Source organism: Triticum dicoccoides, chromosome 3B (genome assembly GCF_002162155.2).
Source record: "Triticum dicoccoides isolate Atlit2015 ecotype Zavitan chromosome 3B, WEW_v2.0, whole genome shotgun sequence".
NCBI lineage: Eukaryota > Viridiplantae > Streptophyta > Magnoliopsida > Poales > Poaceae > Triticum > Triticum dicoccoides.
Genome location: NC_041385.1, coordinates 701,169,652 through 701,184,441, shown reverse-complemented (window position 1 = coordinate 701,184,441; position 14,790 = coordinate 701,169,652). Strand labels below are relative to the sequence as shown.

At 42.9% G+C, this 14,790-nt stretch overlaps 1 long non-coding RNA gene across 1 annotated transcript; it reads right to left on the bottom strand.

Moving 5' to 3' along the window:
* Positions 1–695: 695 nt before the first annotated feature.
* LOC119281893 lies at positions 696–2,154 on the bottom strand. Its single transcript, XR_005138573.1, has 3 exons — positions 2,055–2,154; positions 864–986; positions 696–773 (listed from the first exon to the last, which is right to left on the bottom strand). It is a non-coding gene; the product is annotated as an uncharacterized LOC119281893 (long non-coding RNA).
* Positions 2,155–14,790: the final 12,636 nt, after the last annotated feature.

Here is a 14,790-nt window from a genome sequence, read left to right as displayed (position 1 = left end):
TGGAACAAAATAGATACAAATTACTGCAGCTTAAAAGATGTAGTAGTTCTTAATCCACTATGGGTGTGTTCATACGAACTTACTCTAATCAAGAGGGGGCATCTGATCAAATGATATTCGAAACTTAAGTGAAGGTTAAAAGTTTGAGCGAGTTCAAAACCAAATCATGAAATATATTGTGCAATGGAACAAAGATAATAAGCAAGCATAGTCCTCCATCGTATCATCTTATAAGGATCCTTGGTTATCTGACTTGGTCTTTCCAAAAAAAGGAGAAATGCTTCCAAAAGGCTCCTCAATTAACTCCAGAAAAATGCATATGGAGAGTTTATGAAGCAAAACACACAGAAAAAGGAGAATTATGGTAACAAATTGTAAATAAAAATATTGATCACAAAGGGTGCCAACTTACTATCCACAGTGTCACTATCAGAATCGCTGTTGTATGCATCTTTGCTAGTTCCCATTCTGTGCCGAAGACGCTTTGATCTTTGCTGAGGAGTCAAGTGATCATCATCTGCACAATGCAAACTTTAAATTATTTGCCACAGAAGAATGGATATATGGCTCTCTCATTTTGTAGGGAGTATTTGGTTGGTTAAGACAATGTTTTGACAAATTTAGCACACAAAAGATTGAACACTTAAGCATACCATCATCATAGCTACTCCGCGATATGTTTTTGTCTTCAGTCCCTTCACCACTGAAATACTCGGATATAAATCTCTTTCTGAGGCGGTTTGGCCTCCTTTGTCGAACCAACATTTTGGAGTCTGACACACCATTGGAATTCACGTATCAAGACATATGACAACTTCACTCTAATTCATACATCTTCAAGTAAAAAACTGCAGGCAACTCACCCTTAGCATCCTTGCTGTTCACAAATACATCAGGCTGACTATCCCTGCTACTCAATTCTTGCTTTTCAGTTCGTTCCCTCTGTAGGCGTTTGGACCTTCTGCATGGATGCAACAGCTGCCCATCTGCAGTGAAAATAAGTTCAAAATAATATTGTGAGTTGAAATTGTAAAACAAACCGTAACCTTGTAATACATGCGAAACACCATTTAGAATTAACAAAGGAAGCCAACTTCACTCTAATCTATACATTTTAAGTTTCAGAACTGTAAATAGCTCACTCTCTTACCAAACTTGCTGTTTGCAAATACATCTAGCTTTGTGTAATTATGATAAATATCTTATCTTATTAAAAATAGATTAAAGAAGTTTACAGTCACTTCAAGAGGCTAGAAAGTTCCTGCATTAATAGGAAAAAGAAGATCTTGGCTGCAGATTTCGGTGGGTTAAAAATTATATTGATGCAAAAATAAACAAATCTGGATAAGAATTGCTACAGTTGCATAGCAAATTTAACTCTGTTTATGTATGTAGGCACACAATTCTACCAAATTATACAACAGTGAATCAAATGTCACTTGCAACAGAAATGCAAACATATGAACAAGTCAGCACGTATTTGGGCATGTACAGGTGCAGCTGGTGCACAGGGGGCCAAAAATCTTGGAGTCCCCAATTTTTTTCTTAATTAATAAAAGTACTACTTACTACGAACTAATGAAGCTTCGACATTAAAAGATAAAATAACTTGATGAGAAATATCTCATGTTAGATATAGTATCTCCACCTCACGTGTCTCTTTTACCCTACTTAAAACTCCCAATCCAGCCCATCAAAGAATAGATTAATCGCATAAACCTAATTCTTGGTGTTCCCTTTGCCAATGAATAGTGTAAAGAAGCCATATCGCTCTAATCTTAGAACCATGATGCTAGAAGGATGGGACATTTCATCCTCATTTGCCACTGCCTCGTGCTAAAAGGACGGCACATTTCAGTTAATAGTTTCAAGGTTAGCCTTTTGGCAGGTTGTAATTTGTTGACAGAAAATGTGCTGTTGTAATAAGTAAAACCAATGTTTTAATTATTTCTACATTCATGGTCTAATTTTTAGTCCCATTAATTTCTCACACACTAGGGAGATTTAACAAAATAACTCAAAAGAGATATCAGTGTTCCTCCCAACACACATACCTTCACCATTGCTCGGCATGACTTCAGCAGCCTGCACCTCGTCCTCGTGCAACTCAGAAGTTGCAGCACCACCGGCGGCCGCTGTTCGCTTCCTAAGACGCCCGAGGTTCTTTGCGGAAACTAGCATGCAGCCATCAGTTGCAAACATAAATAGGGAGTTAGTTAATGTATAGAACGTGAATGGAGCTTCGCGCCTCAAGCGACGAACTTCTAACCACACCTTCCTTCGGGGATTGGCATGGGGGCACCTCGGAAACATCTGCCGCGCATCCCTCTGCCTGCGTTGCTGACTTCGGCTCATCTGTAAACAAAATCGCAAGGTTATAGTACTCCTTCGACCCATCGAGAAAAAGTGTTAATCTGAACGAAATTTCGCATCTGACACGGTGGTCGTCTGGTCGACACAGCAACTGACTGAAGAAAAAAGAACATCTGCCCCCACACACAAAAAAAAAGCAAAGACAAATCGAACTCGCCAAAATGGGGGGTGATTCTTTCGGATCGCGGGAACATCGATCGACGCGCCCTGGAAAAATCGATCTGTGCGCGGATACTGCAAATGCATTCGAACCAAAAGAGTAGCTCGAAACTCGCTTCAACTTCCGAGCTAGGACCTACCACCACGTGAATCCGGCGAAACGCGAAGCGAAAATCGCCTAAACGCTCGATCGAAACCAAAATGCGAAGGGAGAACGAAGAAAAAGGGCCAAGAGATCACTCACCATCGCTGATGAGCTCGACCACCTCCATGGCGCGCTCGTCCCGCGGCGGCCGAGCGGCGGCGGCGGCGGCTCCCCGCCATGCTCTCCCCGTCCCACGCCTCCCGCCTCCCCGCGGCATTGCTCGGGATTCGCGGCCCGGGGCGGATGGGCTAGGGTTTGCTTGCCGAGTTTGAAACGACGGCAGCGAGGGAGGATTGGGACTGCACACGGGGAGTGTGGGAGGGGGCGGAGAAGGGGGCGCAGGTTTAATACTCCTAGCTCGGACGCGGTTGGGGGAGAGCGCAGGCGCGAAGCTCGATGCCGCTGTTTCTTTTCGATGAGATCGGCTTAGGCTCGTCATAGTGGGGAGTAATTCAGAGGGTGCTTGATACGTTTTAGTCTCATGACTAAAAGTAGTGGCTAAAATTTGCTAGCCTCACACATGCTTGAATACAAATACTAAATAGACTAAAATCGAGTTAATGAGCATTTATTATCTTCCAAACCCTCCAATCCAAAACTCGCATGTGTTAAAAGAGAGGAGATAAATGAGGAGATAAAGGACTAATCCACATTTTAGTGGGTTCCCCTGATTAAAATTTTTTAGTCTCAAGACTAGTTCTAGCCCCTCTTTAGTCAGGGGTGATTGGAACTTTAGCCTCTAAAAGAGACTAGTTTTAGTCAGACTAAAAATAGTCCCTTGAATCCAAGCATGCTCTTAGACTAGTAACATACATATATTACTAGTCCATGTTACTATCTTCATAGTGGGAAGTGTCATAGGTGTAGTAACATACATGTCTTCATTTATTGCTTTGTAGACTCATTTTGTATTGAGAACCGCTATGTTATGGTAACATATTATGTTACTCTATTTGTCTCTCTCTTCTTTAATTACATGACACATCATCTTTTTTGCTTATGTGGCATTTATGTTACTATTTATGTTACTTCCATTATGATTAGCCTTACGAGGTTTGGCCGTTAGGGTAGACGGCGTGTGGGTCCAGTGTGATGTGTTGGCTATGGTTTCCCGTGGGACTGGTCCATGGATGGGCGGGGAGCAGAAGTGGCGGGCGGGGGAGCGGGGAAGAGAGGTCGGCTGCGGGTGGTGATTTTTGGGCTATCGTATAGGAGAAGGTATCCGTGCGGATTATGTGCGACGTTCCCCAAAATTAACATGCTGGTGTACAGTAAGTAGGCTTGACGAGATCTTTTGTGGAAATTTTAGTTCTTATAAAAACATCCACTATCTTTTATATATGGAGATGTCCGAATGTGCTGAAAAGATTGAGAGATTTATGTGGTTATGAAAAGTGAAAACGAGCATCGCGTCATCAATTTTTGTTTACTACTACTCTCTCCGTCCGAAAATACTTGTCATCAAAATGGATAAAAAAAGATGTATCTAGAACTAAAATACATCTAGATACATCCCCTCTTATCCATTTTGATGACAAGTATTTCCAGACGGAGGGAGTACATGTGTTACGTTTATAGACAAGGTACTTCAAATCCAACACATATTTCACGCCTGCGTGTCCTTCAACGCACCCTGTGTGGCGCGTGGGCGTTTTGCTCCACTCAATGTCTTTCCTCCAGTGTCCTCTCCATCCACCTCTGTTGAGTATCGTGATTATTAGGAATGTTACACTTAACGATATCCTAAGATCAAGAAAACGTGATCACCAACAACACTCGAGCTAGTCTTAGAGGTAAGATTAGGAACTTTTATTTTATCTGTTTATCATTTCACGCGTGCATATGAGGTTTTCACTGAATCGCATATTCCAGGATCATAGTAGTTATAGCATGAAATATAAACTCTTAACTATGAATATGAAAATATAAAAATATAATACAAAGAACAGTTAGTATGAACATGAAATCATAAAGCTTTGGGATTGCTGTTGGTTTTATAACTTTGCTTGTGTTGTCTTAACATAGTCTATCCCAAGCCCGGGTAAAGGAAGAGGGTGTTGGGGAACGCGGTAATTTTAAAAAAAAATCCTACAATCACGCAAGATCTATCACTAGGTGATGCATAGCAACGAGAGGGGAGGGTGTTGTCTACGTACCCTCGTAGACCGAAAGCGAAAGCATTATGACAACACGGTCGATGTAGTCGTACGTCTTCACGATCCGGCCGATCCTAGCACCGAAGGTACGGCACCTCCGCGATGTGCACACGTTCAGCTCGGTGACGTCCCGCGAACTCTTAGATCCAGCTGAGGTCGAGGGAGAGTTTCGTCAGCACGACGGCGTGGTGACGGTGATGATGAAGTTACCGACGCAGGGCTTCGCCTAAGCAGTGTAACTGTGGAGGGGGCACCGCACACGGCTAAACAATCAACTTGTGTGTTTATGGGGTGCCCCCCTCCCCCGTATATAAAGGAGTGCAGCAGGGGGAGGGTCGGCCCTCTCATGGCGCACCCAAGGGAGGGGAGTCCTACTCCCGGTGGGGGTAGGATTCCCCCTTCCGTAGTTGGAGTAGGAGAGGAAGGAAGGGGGAGAGAGAGGGAAGGAAAGGGGGGGCCGGCCCCCCACCCAATTCGGATTGGGCTTGGGGGGCGCGCCCTCCACCTGGCCGCCTCCTCCTCTCTCCCAATAAGGCCCAATAAGGCCCATACACTCCCCGGGGGGTTTCGTTAATTTCCCGGCACTGTAGTTTTATCCGAAACTTCTCCGGAACACTTTCGGTGTCCGAATATAGTCATCCAATATATCAATCTTTATGTCTCAACCATTTCAAGACTCCTCGTCATGTCCGTGATCACATCCGGGACTCTGAACAATCTTCGGTACATCAAAACACATAAACTCATAATACCAATCGTCATCCAATGTTAAGCATGCGGACCCTACGGGTTCGAGAACTATGTAGACATGACCAAGAAACGTCTCCAGTCAATAACCAATAACGGAACCTGGATGCTCATATTGGTTCTCACATATTCTACGAAGATCTTTATCGGTCAAACCGCATAACAACATACGTTGTTCCCTTTGTTATCGGTATGTTACTTGTCCGAGATTCTATCGTCAGTATCTCAATACCTAGTTCAATATCATCACCTGCAAGTCTCTTTACTCGTTCTTTAATACTTCATCCTGCAACTAACTCATTAGTCACAATGCTTGCAAGGCTTATAGTGATGAGTATTACCGAGAGGGCCCAGAGATACCTCTCCGAAACACGGAGTGACAAATCCTAATCTCGATCTATGCCAACCCAACAAACACCTTTGGAGACACCTGAAGAGCACCTTTATAATCACCCATTTACGTTGTGACGTTTGGTAGCACACAAAGTGTTCCTCTAGTAATCGGGAGTTGCATAATCTCATAGTCTGAGGAACTTGTATAAGTCATGAAGAAAGCAATAGCAATGAAACTAACATGATCATAATGCTAAGCTAGCGGATGGGTCATGTCTATCACATCATTCTCCTAATGATGTGATCCCGTTTATCAAATGACAACACATGTCTCTGGTTAGGAAACATAACCATCTTTGATTAACGGGCTAGTCAAGTAGAGGCTACTAGGGACTATAGGTTTTGTCTATGTATTCACACATGTACTAAGTTTAATGTTAATACAATTCTAGCACGAATAATAAACATTTATCATGAATTAAGAAAATAAATAATAACTTTATTATTGCCTCTAGGGCATTGCTACGTTTTGAGCTTGCGTTGGTTTTCCTTGAAGAGGAAAGGGTGATGCAGCAATAGTAGCGTAAGTATTTTCCTCAGTTTTTGAGAACCAAGGTATCAATCCAGTAGGAGGCTCCTCAAAAGTCCCACACACCTACACAAACAAGCAAGAACTCGCAACCAACGCAATAAAGGGGTTGTCAATCCCTTCACGGCCACTTGCGAAAGTGAGATCTAATAGAGATAGTATGATAAGATAAATATATTTTTGGTATTTTATAATATATATTGGAAAAGTAAAGATGCAAATAAAAGTAGATTAAAAGTTTATATGATAAGAGATAGACCCAGGGGCCATAGGTTTCAATAGTGGCTTCTCTCAAGATAGCATAATTATTACAGTGGATGAACAAATTACTGTCGAGCAATTGATAGAAAAGCAAATAATTATGAGATTATCTAGGCATGATCATGTATATAGGCATCACGTCCGTGACAAGTAGACCGACTCCTGCCTGCATCTACTACTATTACTCCACACAGCGACCGCCATCCAACATGCATCTAGAGTATTAAGTTCATAAAGAACAGAGTAACGCATTAAGAAAGATGACATGATGTAGAGGGATAAACTCATGCAATATGATATAAACCCCATCTTTTTATCCTGGATGGCAACAATACAGTACGTGTCTTGCTGCCCCTGCTGTCACTGGGAAAGGACACCGCAAGATTGAACCCAAAGCTAAGCACTTCTCCCATTGCAAGAAAGATCAATCTAGTAGGCCAAACCAAACTGATAATTCGAAGAGACTTGCAAAGATAACTTAATCACACATAAAAGAATTCAGAGGAGATTCAAATATTTCTCATAGATAAACTTGATCATAAACCCACAATTCATCGGATCTCGACAAACACACCGCAAAAAGAGTTACATCGAATAGATCTCCAAGAAGATCAAGGAGAACTTTGTATTGAGATTCAAAGAGAGAGAAGAAGCCATCTAGCTAATAACTATGGACCCGAAGGTCTGTGGTAAACTACTCACAACTCATCATAGAGGCCTTGGAGATGATGTAGAGGCCCTCTGTGGTCGATTCCCCCTCCGACGGAGCATTGACGAAGGCTCCCAGATGGGATCTCGCGGATACAAAAGTTTGCGGCGGTGGAAATAGTTTTTCGTTGTCTGTTCTGATGTTTTCGGGGTACATGGGTATATGTAGGAGGAAGAAGTAGGTCGGTGAACACTCGAGGGGCCCACGAGGGTGGGGGGCGCGCCGGGCACCCTCGTGGCCGCCTCGCTTGTTTCTTGACTTCCACTCCAGGTCCTCTGGATCACGTTTGTTCAAAAAAGATCGCTCTTGAAGGTTTCATTCCGTTTGGACTCCGTTTGATATTCCTTTTCTTCGAAACACTGAAATAGGAAAAAAACAGCAATTCGGGCTGGGCCTCCGGTTAGTAGGTTAGTCCCAAAAATGATATAAAAGTGTAAAGTAAAGCCCATAAACATCCAAAACAGGTAATATAATAGCATGGAACAATCAAAAATTATAGATACGTTGGAGACATATTAGGCATATTTCCTTCAGTCTCCCACTTGCACTAGAGTCAATAATCTAGATTATATAGTAATGATTCTAACACCCATGGAGCTTTGGTGTTGACCATGTTTTGCTTGTGGAAGAGGCTTAGTCAAGGGGTCCACAACATTCAGATCCGTGTGTATCTTGCAAATCTCTATGTCCCCTTCTGACACTTGATGACGGATGGAATTGAAGCGTCTCTTGATGTGCTTGGTTCTCTTGTGAAATCTGGATTCCTTTGCCAAGGCAATTGCACCAGTATTGTCACAAAAGATTTTCATTGGACCCGATGCACTAGGTATGACACCTAGATCAGATATGAACTCCTTCATCCAAACTCCTTCATTTGCTGCTTTCGAAGTAGCAATGTACTCCGCTTCATACGTAGATCCTGCCACGACACTCTGCTTGGAACTGCACCAACTGACAGCTCCTCCATTCAATAAAAATACGTATCCGGTTTGCGACTTAGAGCCATCCGGATCAGTGTCAAAGCTTGCATCGACGTAACACGAAGAGCTCTTTTTCACCTCCATAAACAAGAAACATATCCTTAGTCCTTTTCAGGTATTTCAGACCGCTGTCCAGTGCTCCACTCCGAGATTACTTTGGTACCTCCCTGCTATGCTTATAGCAAGACATACATCAGGTCTGGTACACAGCATTGCATACATGATAGAACCTATGGCTGAAGCATAGGGAATGACTTTCATTTTCTCTCTATCTTCTACAGTGCTCGGGCATTGAGTCTGACTCAACTTCACACCTTGTAACACAGGCAGGAACCCTTTCTTTGATTGATCCATTTTGAACTTCTTCAAAACTTTATCAAGGTATGTGCTTTGTGAAAGTCCAATTAAGCGTCTTGATCTATCTCTATAGGTCTTGATGCCCAATATGTAAGAAGCTTCACTGAGGTCTTTCATGGAAAAACTCTTATTCAGGTATCCCTTCATGCTATCCATAAATTCTATATCATTTCCAATCAGCAATATGTCATCCACATATAATATCAGAAATGCTACAGAGCTCCCACTCACTTTCTTGTAAATACAGGCTTCTCCAAAAGTCTGTATAAAATCATATGCTTTGATCACACTATCAAAGCATTTATTCCAACTCCGAGAGGCTTGCACCAGTCCATAAATGGATCGCTGGAGCTTGCACACTTTGTTAGCACCCTTTGGATCGACAAAGCCTTCTGGTTGCATCATATACAACTCTTCTTCCAGAAATCCATTCAGGAATGCAGTTTTGACATCCATTTGCCAAATTTCATAATAATAAAATGCAGCAATTGCTAACATGATCCGGACAGACTTAAGCATCGCTACAGGTGAGAAAGTCTCATCGTAGTCAACTCCTTGAACTTGTCGAAAACCTTTCGCAAGAAGTCGAGCTTTGTAGATAGTAACATTATCGTCAGCGTTGGTCTTCTTCTTGAAGATCCATTTATTTTCTATGGCTTGCCGATCATCGGGAAAGTCCACCATAGTCCACACTTTGTTCTCATACATGGATCCCATCTCAGGTTTCATGGCCTCAAGCCATTTTGCGGAATCTGGGCTCATCATCGCTTCCTCATAGTTCGTAGGTTCATCATGGTCTAGTAACATGACTTCCAGAACAGGATTACCGTACCAATCTGGTGCGGATCTTACTCTGGAAGACCTACGAGGTTCGATAGTAACCTGATCTGAAGTTTCATGATCATCATCATTAGCTTCCTCACTAATTGGTGTAGGAATCACGGGAACTGATTTATGTGATGAACTACTTTCCAATGAGGGAGAAGTTAAAATTACCTCATCAAGTTCTACTTTCCTCCCACTCACTTCTTTCGAAAGAAACTCCTTCTCTAGAAAGGATCCATTCTTAGCAACAAAGATTTTGTCTTCAGATCTGTGATAGAAGGTGTACCCAACAGTTTCCTTTGGGTATCCTATGAAGACGCACTTCTCCGATTTGGGTTCGAGCTTATCATGTTGAAGCTTTTTCACATAAGCATCACAGCCCCAAACTTTAAGAAACGACAACTTTGGTTTCTTGCCAAACCATAGTTCATAAGGCGTCGTCTCAACGGATTTTGATGGTGCCCTATTTAAAGTGAATGCAGCCGTCTCTAAAGAATAACCCCAAAACGATAGCGGTAAATCAGTAAGAGACACCATAGATCGCACCATATCCAATAAAGTATGGTTACGATGTTCGGACACACCATTTCGCTATGGTGTTCCAGGTGGCGTTAGTTGTGAAACTATCCCATGTTGTTTCAAATGAAGACCAAACTCGTAACTCAAATATTCTCCTCCACGATCAGAGCGTAGAAACTTTATTTTCTTGTTATGATGATTTTCCACTTCACTCTGGAATTCTTTGAACTTTCCAAATGTTTCAGACTTATGCTTCATGAAGTAGATATAACCATATTTGCTCAAATCATCTGTGAAGGTAAGAAAATAACGATAATCGCCACGAGCCTCAACACTCATTGGACCACATACACCAGTAGTATTATTTCCAATAAGTCAGTAGCTCGTTCCATTGTTCCGGAGAACAGGGTTTTAGTCATCTTGCCCATAAGGCACGGTTCGCAAGCACCAAGTGATTCATAATCAAGTGATTCCAAAAGACCATCAGCATGGAGTTTCTTCATGCGCTTTACACCGATATGACCCAAACGGCAGTGCCACAAATAAGTTGCACTATCATTATTAAATTTATATCTTTTGTCTTCAACACTATGAATATGTGTATCACTGTTATCGAGATTCAATAAAAATAGACCACTTAGCAAGGGTGCATGACCATAAAAGATATTACTCATATAAATAGAACAACCATTATTATCTGATTTAAATGAATAACCGTCTCGCATTAAACAAGATCCAGATATAATGTTCATGCTCAACGCTGGCACCAAATAATAATTATTCAGGTCTAAAACTAATCCCGATGGTAGATGTAGAGGTAGCGTGCCGACCACGATCACATCGACTTTGGAACCATTTCCCACGCGCATCGTCACCTCGTCCTTAGCCGATCTTCGCTTAGTCCGTAGCCCCTGTTTTGAGTTGCAAATATGAGCAACATAACCAGTATCAAATACCCAGGCGCTACTGCGAGCATTGGTTAAGTACACATCAATAACATGTATATCAAATATACCTTTCACTTTTCCATCCTTCTTATCCGCCAAATACTTGGGGCTGTTCCGCTTCCAGTGAACAGTCCCTTTGCAGTAGAAGCACTCCATTTCAGGCTTAGGTCCAGACTTGGGTTTCTTCTCTTGAGCAACAACCTTTTTGCCGTTCTTCTTGAAGTTCCCCTTCTTCCATTTACCCTTTTTCTTGAAACTAGTGGCCTTATTGACCATCAACACTTGATGCTCCTTTTTGATTTCTACCTCCGCAGCTTTTAGCATGCGAAGAGCTCGGGAATAGTCTTGTTCATCCCTTGCATATTATAGTTCATCACGAAACTTTTGTAGCTTGGTGGCAGTGACTGAAGAACTCTGTCAATGACACTATCATCAGGAAGATTAACTCCCAGTTGAGTCAAGTGGTTGTGGTACCCAGACATTCTAAGTATAGTTCACTGGCAGAACTATTCTCCTCCATTTTACAGCTGCAGAACTTATTGGAGACTTCATATCTCTCAATCCGGGCATTTGCTTGAAATATTAACTTCAACTCCTGGAACATCTCATATGCTCCTTGACGTTCAAAACGTCATTGAAGTCCCGGTTCTAAGCCATAAAGCATGGCACACTGAACTATCTAGTAGTCATGAACACGCGTCTGCCGGGCATTCACAATGTCTGCAGTTGCAGGCGCGGGTGGTACACCTAACGGTGCTTCCAGGATGTAATTCTTCTGTACAGCAATGATGATAATCCTCAAATTACGAACCTAGTCCGTGTAGTTACTGCCATCATCTTTCAACTTAGCTTTCTCTAGGAACGCATTAAAATTCAAAGGAACGGTAGCACGGGCCATTGATCTACAGCAACATAGACATGCAAAATACTATCAAGTACTAAGTTCATGATAAATTAAAGTTCAATTAATCATATTACTTAAGAACTCCCACTTAGATTGACATCCCTCTAATCATCTAAGTGATCATGTGATCCAAATCAACTAAACCATGTCCAATCATCATGTGAGATGGACTAGTTTTCAATGGTGAACATCACTATGTTGATCATATCTGCTATATGATTCATGCTCGACCTTTCGGTCTTAGTGTTCCGAGGCCATATCTGCATATGCTAGGCTCGTCAAGTTTAACCCGAGTATTCTGTGTGTGCAAAACTGGCTTGCACCCATTGTATGTGAACATAGAGCTTATCACACCCGATCATCACGTGGTGTCTCGACACGACGAACTATAGCAATGGTGCATACTCAGGGAGAACACTTGTAACTTGAAATTTAGTAAGGGGTCATCTTATAATGCTACCGACGTTTTAAGAAAAATAAGATGCATAAAGGATAAACATCACATGCAATCAAAATATGTGACATGATATGGCCATCATCATTTTGTGCTCATGATCTCCATCACCGAAGCATCGTCATGATCGCCATCGTCACCGGCGCGACACCTTGATCTCCATCGTAGCATCGTTGTCGTCTCGCCAACTATTGTTACTACGACTATCGCTACCGCTTAGTGATAAAGTAAAACAATTACATGGCGATTGCATTGCATACAATAGAGCGACAACCATATGGCTCCTGCTAGTTACCAATAACTTTGTTACAAAACATGATCATCTCATACAACAATTTATATCACATCATGCCTTGACCATATCACATCACAGCAAGCGCTGCAAAAACAAGTTAGATGTCCTCTGCTTTGTTGTTGCAAGTTTTACGTGGCTGATACGGGCTTCTAGCAAGAACCGTTCTTACCTACGCATCAAAACCACAACGATTTTTTGTCAAGTGTGATGTTTTAACCTTCAACAAGGACCGGGCGTAGCCACACTCGATTCAACGAAAGTTGGAGAAACAGACACTCACCAGCCACCTACGTGCGAAGCACGTCGGTAGAACCAGTCTCGCGTAAGCGTACGTGTAATGTCGGTCTAAGCCGCTTCATCCAACAATACCGCCGAATCAAAGTATGACATGCTGGTAAGCAGTATGACTATTATCACCCACAACTCTTTGTGTTCTACTCGTGCATATAACATCTACGCATAGACCTGGCTCGGATGCCACTGTTGGGGAACGCGGTAATTTCAAAAATAATTCCTACGATCACGCAAGATCTATCACTAGGTGATGCATAGCAATGAGAGGGTAGAGTGTTGTCTATGTACCCTCATAGACCGAAAGCGGAAGCGTTATGAAAACACGGTTGATGTAGTCGTACGTCTTCACGATCCAACCGATCCTAGCACCGAAGGTACGACACCTCCATGATCTGCACACGTTTAGCTCAGTGATGTCCCGTGAACTCTAGATCCAACTGAGGTCAAGGGAGAGTTTCGTCAGCACGACAACATGGTGACGGTGATGATGAAGTTACCGGCGTAGGGCTTCGCTTAAGCACTACGACGATATGACCGAGGTGTGTAACTGTGGAGGGGGGCACCACACATGGCTAAACAATCAACTTGTGTGTCTATGGGGTGCCCCCCTCCCCCGTATATAAAGGAGTGGAGGAGGGGGACGGCCGACCCTCTCATGGCGCGCCCAAGGGGGGAGTCCTACTCCCGGTGGGAGTAGGATTCCCCCTTCCCTGGTTGGAGTAGGAGAGGAAGGAAGGGGGAGAGAGAGGGAAGGAAAGGGGGGCCGGGCCCCCACCCAATTCGGATTGGGCTTGGGGGGCGTGCCCTCCACCTGGACGCCTCCTCTTCTCTCCCACTAAAGCCCAATATGGCCCACACTCCCCGGGGGGTTCCGGTAACCCCCCCCCCCCGGCACTCCGGTTTTATTCGAAACTTCTTTGTCCAATATATCAATCTTTATGTCTCGACCATTTCGAGACTCCTCGTCATGTCCGTGATCACATCCGGGACTCCGAACAATCTTCGGTACATCAAAACACATAAACTCATAATACCAATCATCAACGAACGTTAAGCATGCGGACCCTATGGGTTCGAGAACTATGTAGACATGACCGAGCCACGTCTTCGGTCAATAACCAATAGCGGAACCTGGATGCTCATATTGGTTCCCACATATTCTACGAAGATCTTTATCGGTCAAACCGCATAACAACATACGTTGTTCCCTTTGTTATCGGTATGTTACTTGTCCGAGATTCGATCGTCAGTATCTCAATACCTAGTTCAATATCATCACCTGCAAGTCTCTTTACTCGTTCTTTAATACTTCATCCTGCAACTAACTCATTAGTCACAATGCTTGCAAGGCTTATAGTGATGAGTATTACCGAGAGGGCCCAGAGATACCTCTCCGAAACACGGAGTGATAAATCCTAATCTCAATCTATGCCAACCCAACAAACACCTTTGGAGACACGTGAAGAGCACCTTTATAATCACCCATTTACGTTGTGATGTTTGGTAGCACACAAAGTGTTCCTCCGGTATTCGGGAGTTGCATAATCTCATAGTCCGAGGAACTTGTATAAGTCATGAAGAAAACAGTAGCAATGAAACTAACACGATCATAATGCTAAGCTAGCGGATGGGTCATGTCTATCACATTATACAACACATGTCTCTCGTTAGGAAACATAACCATCTTTGATTAACGAGCTAGTCAAGTAGAGGCATACTAGGGACTATAGGTTTTGTCTATGT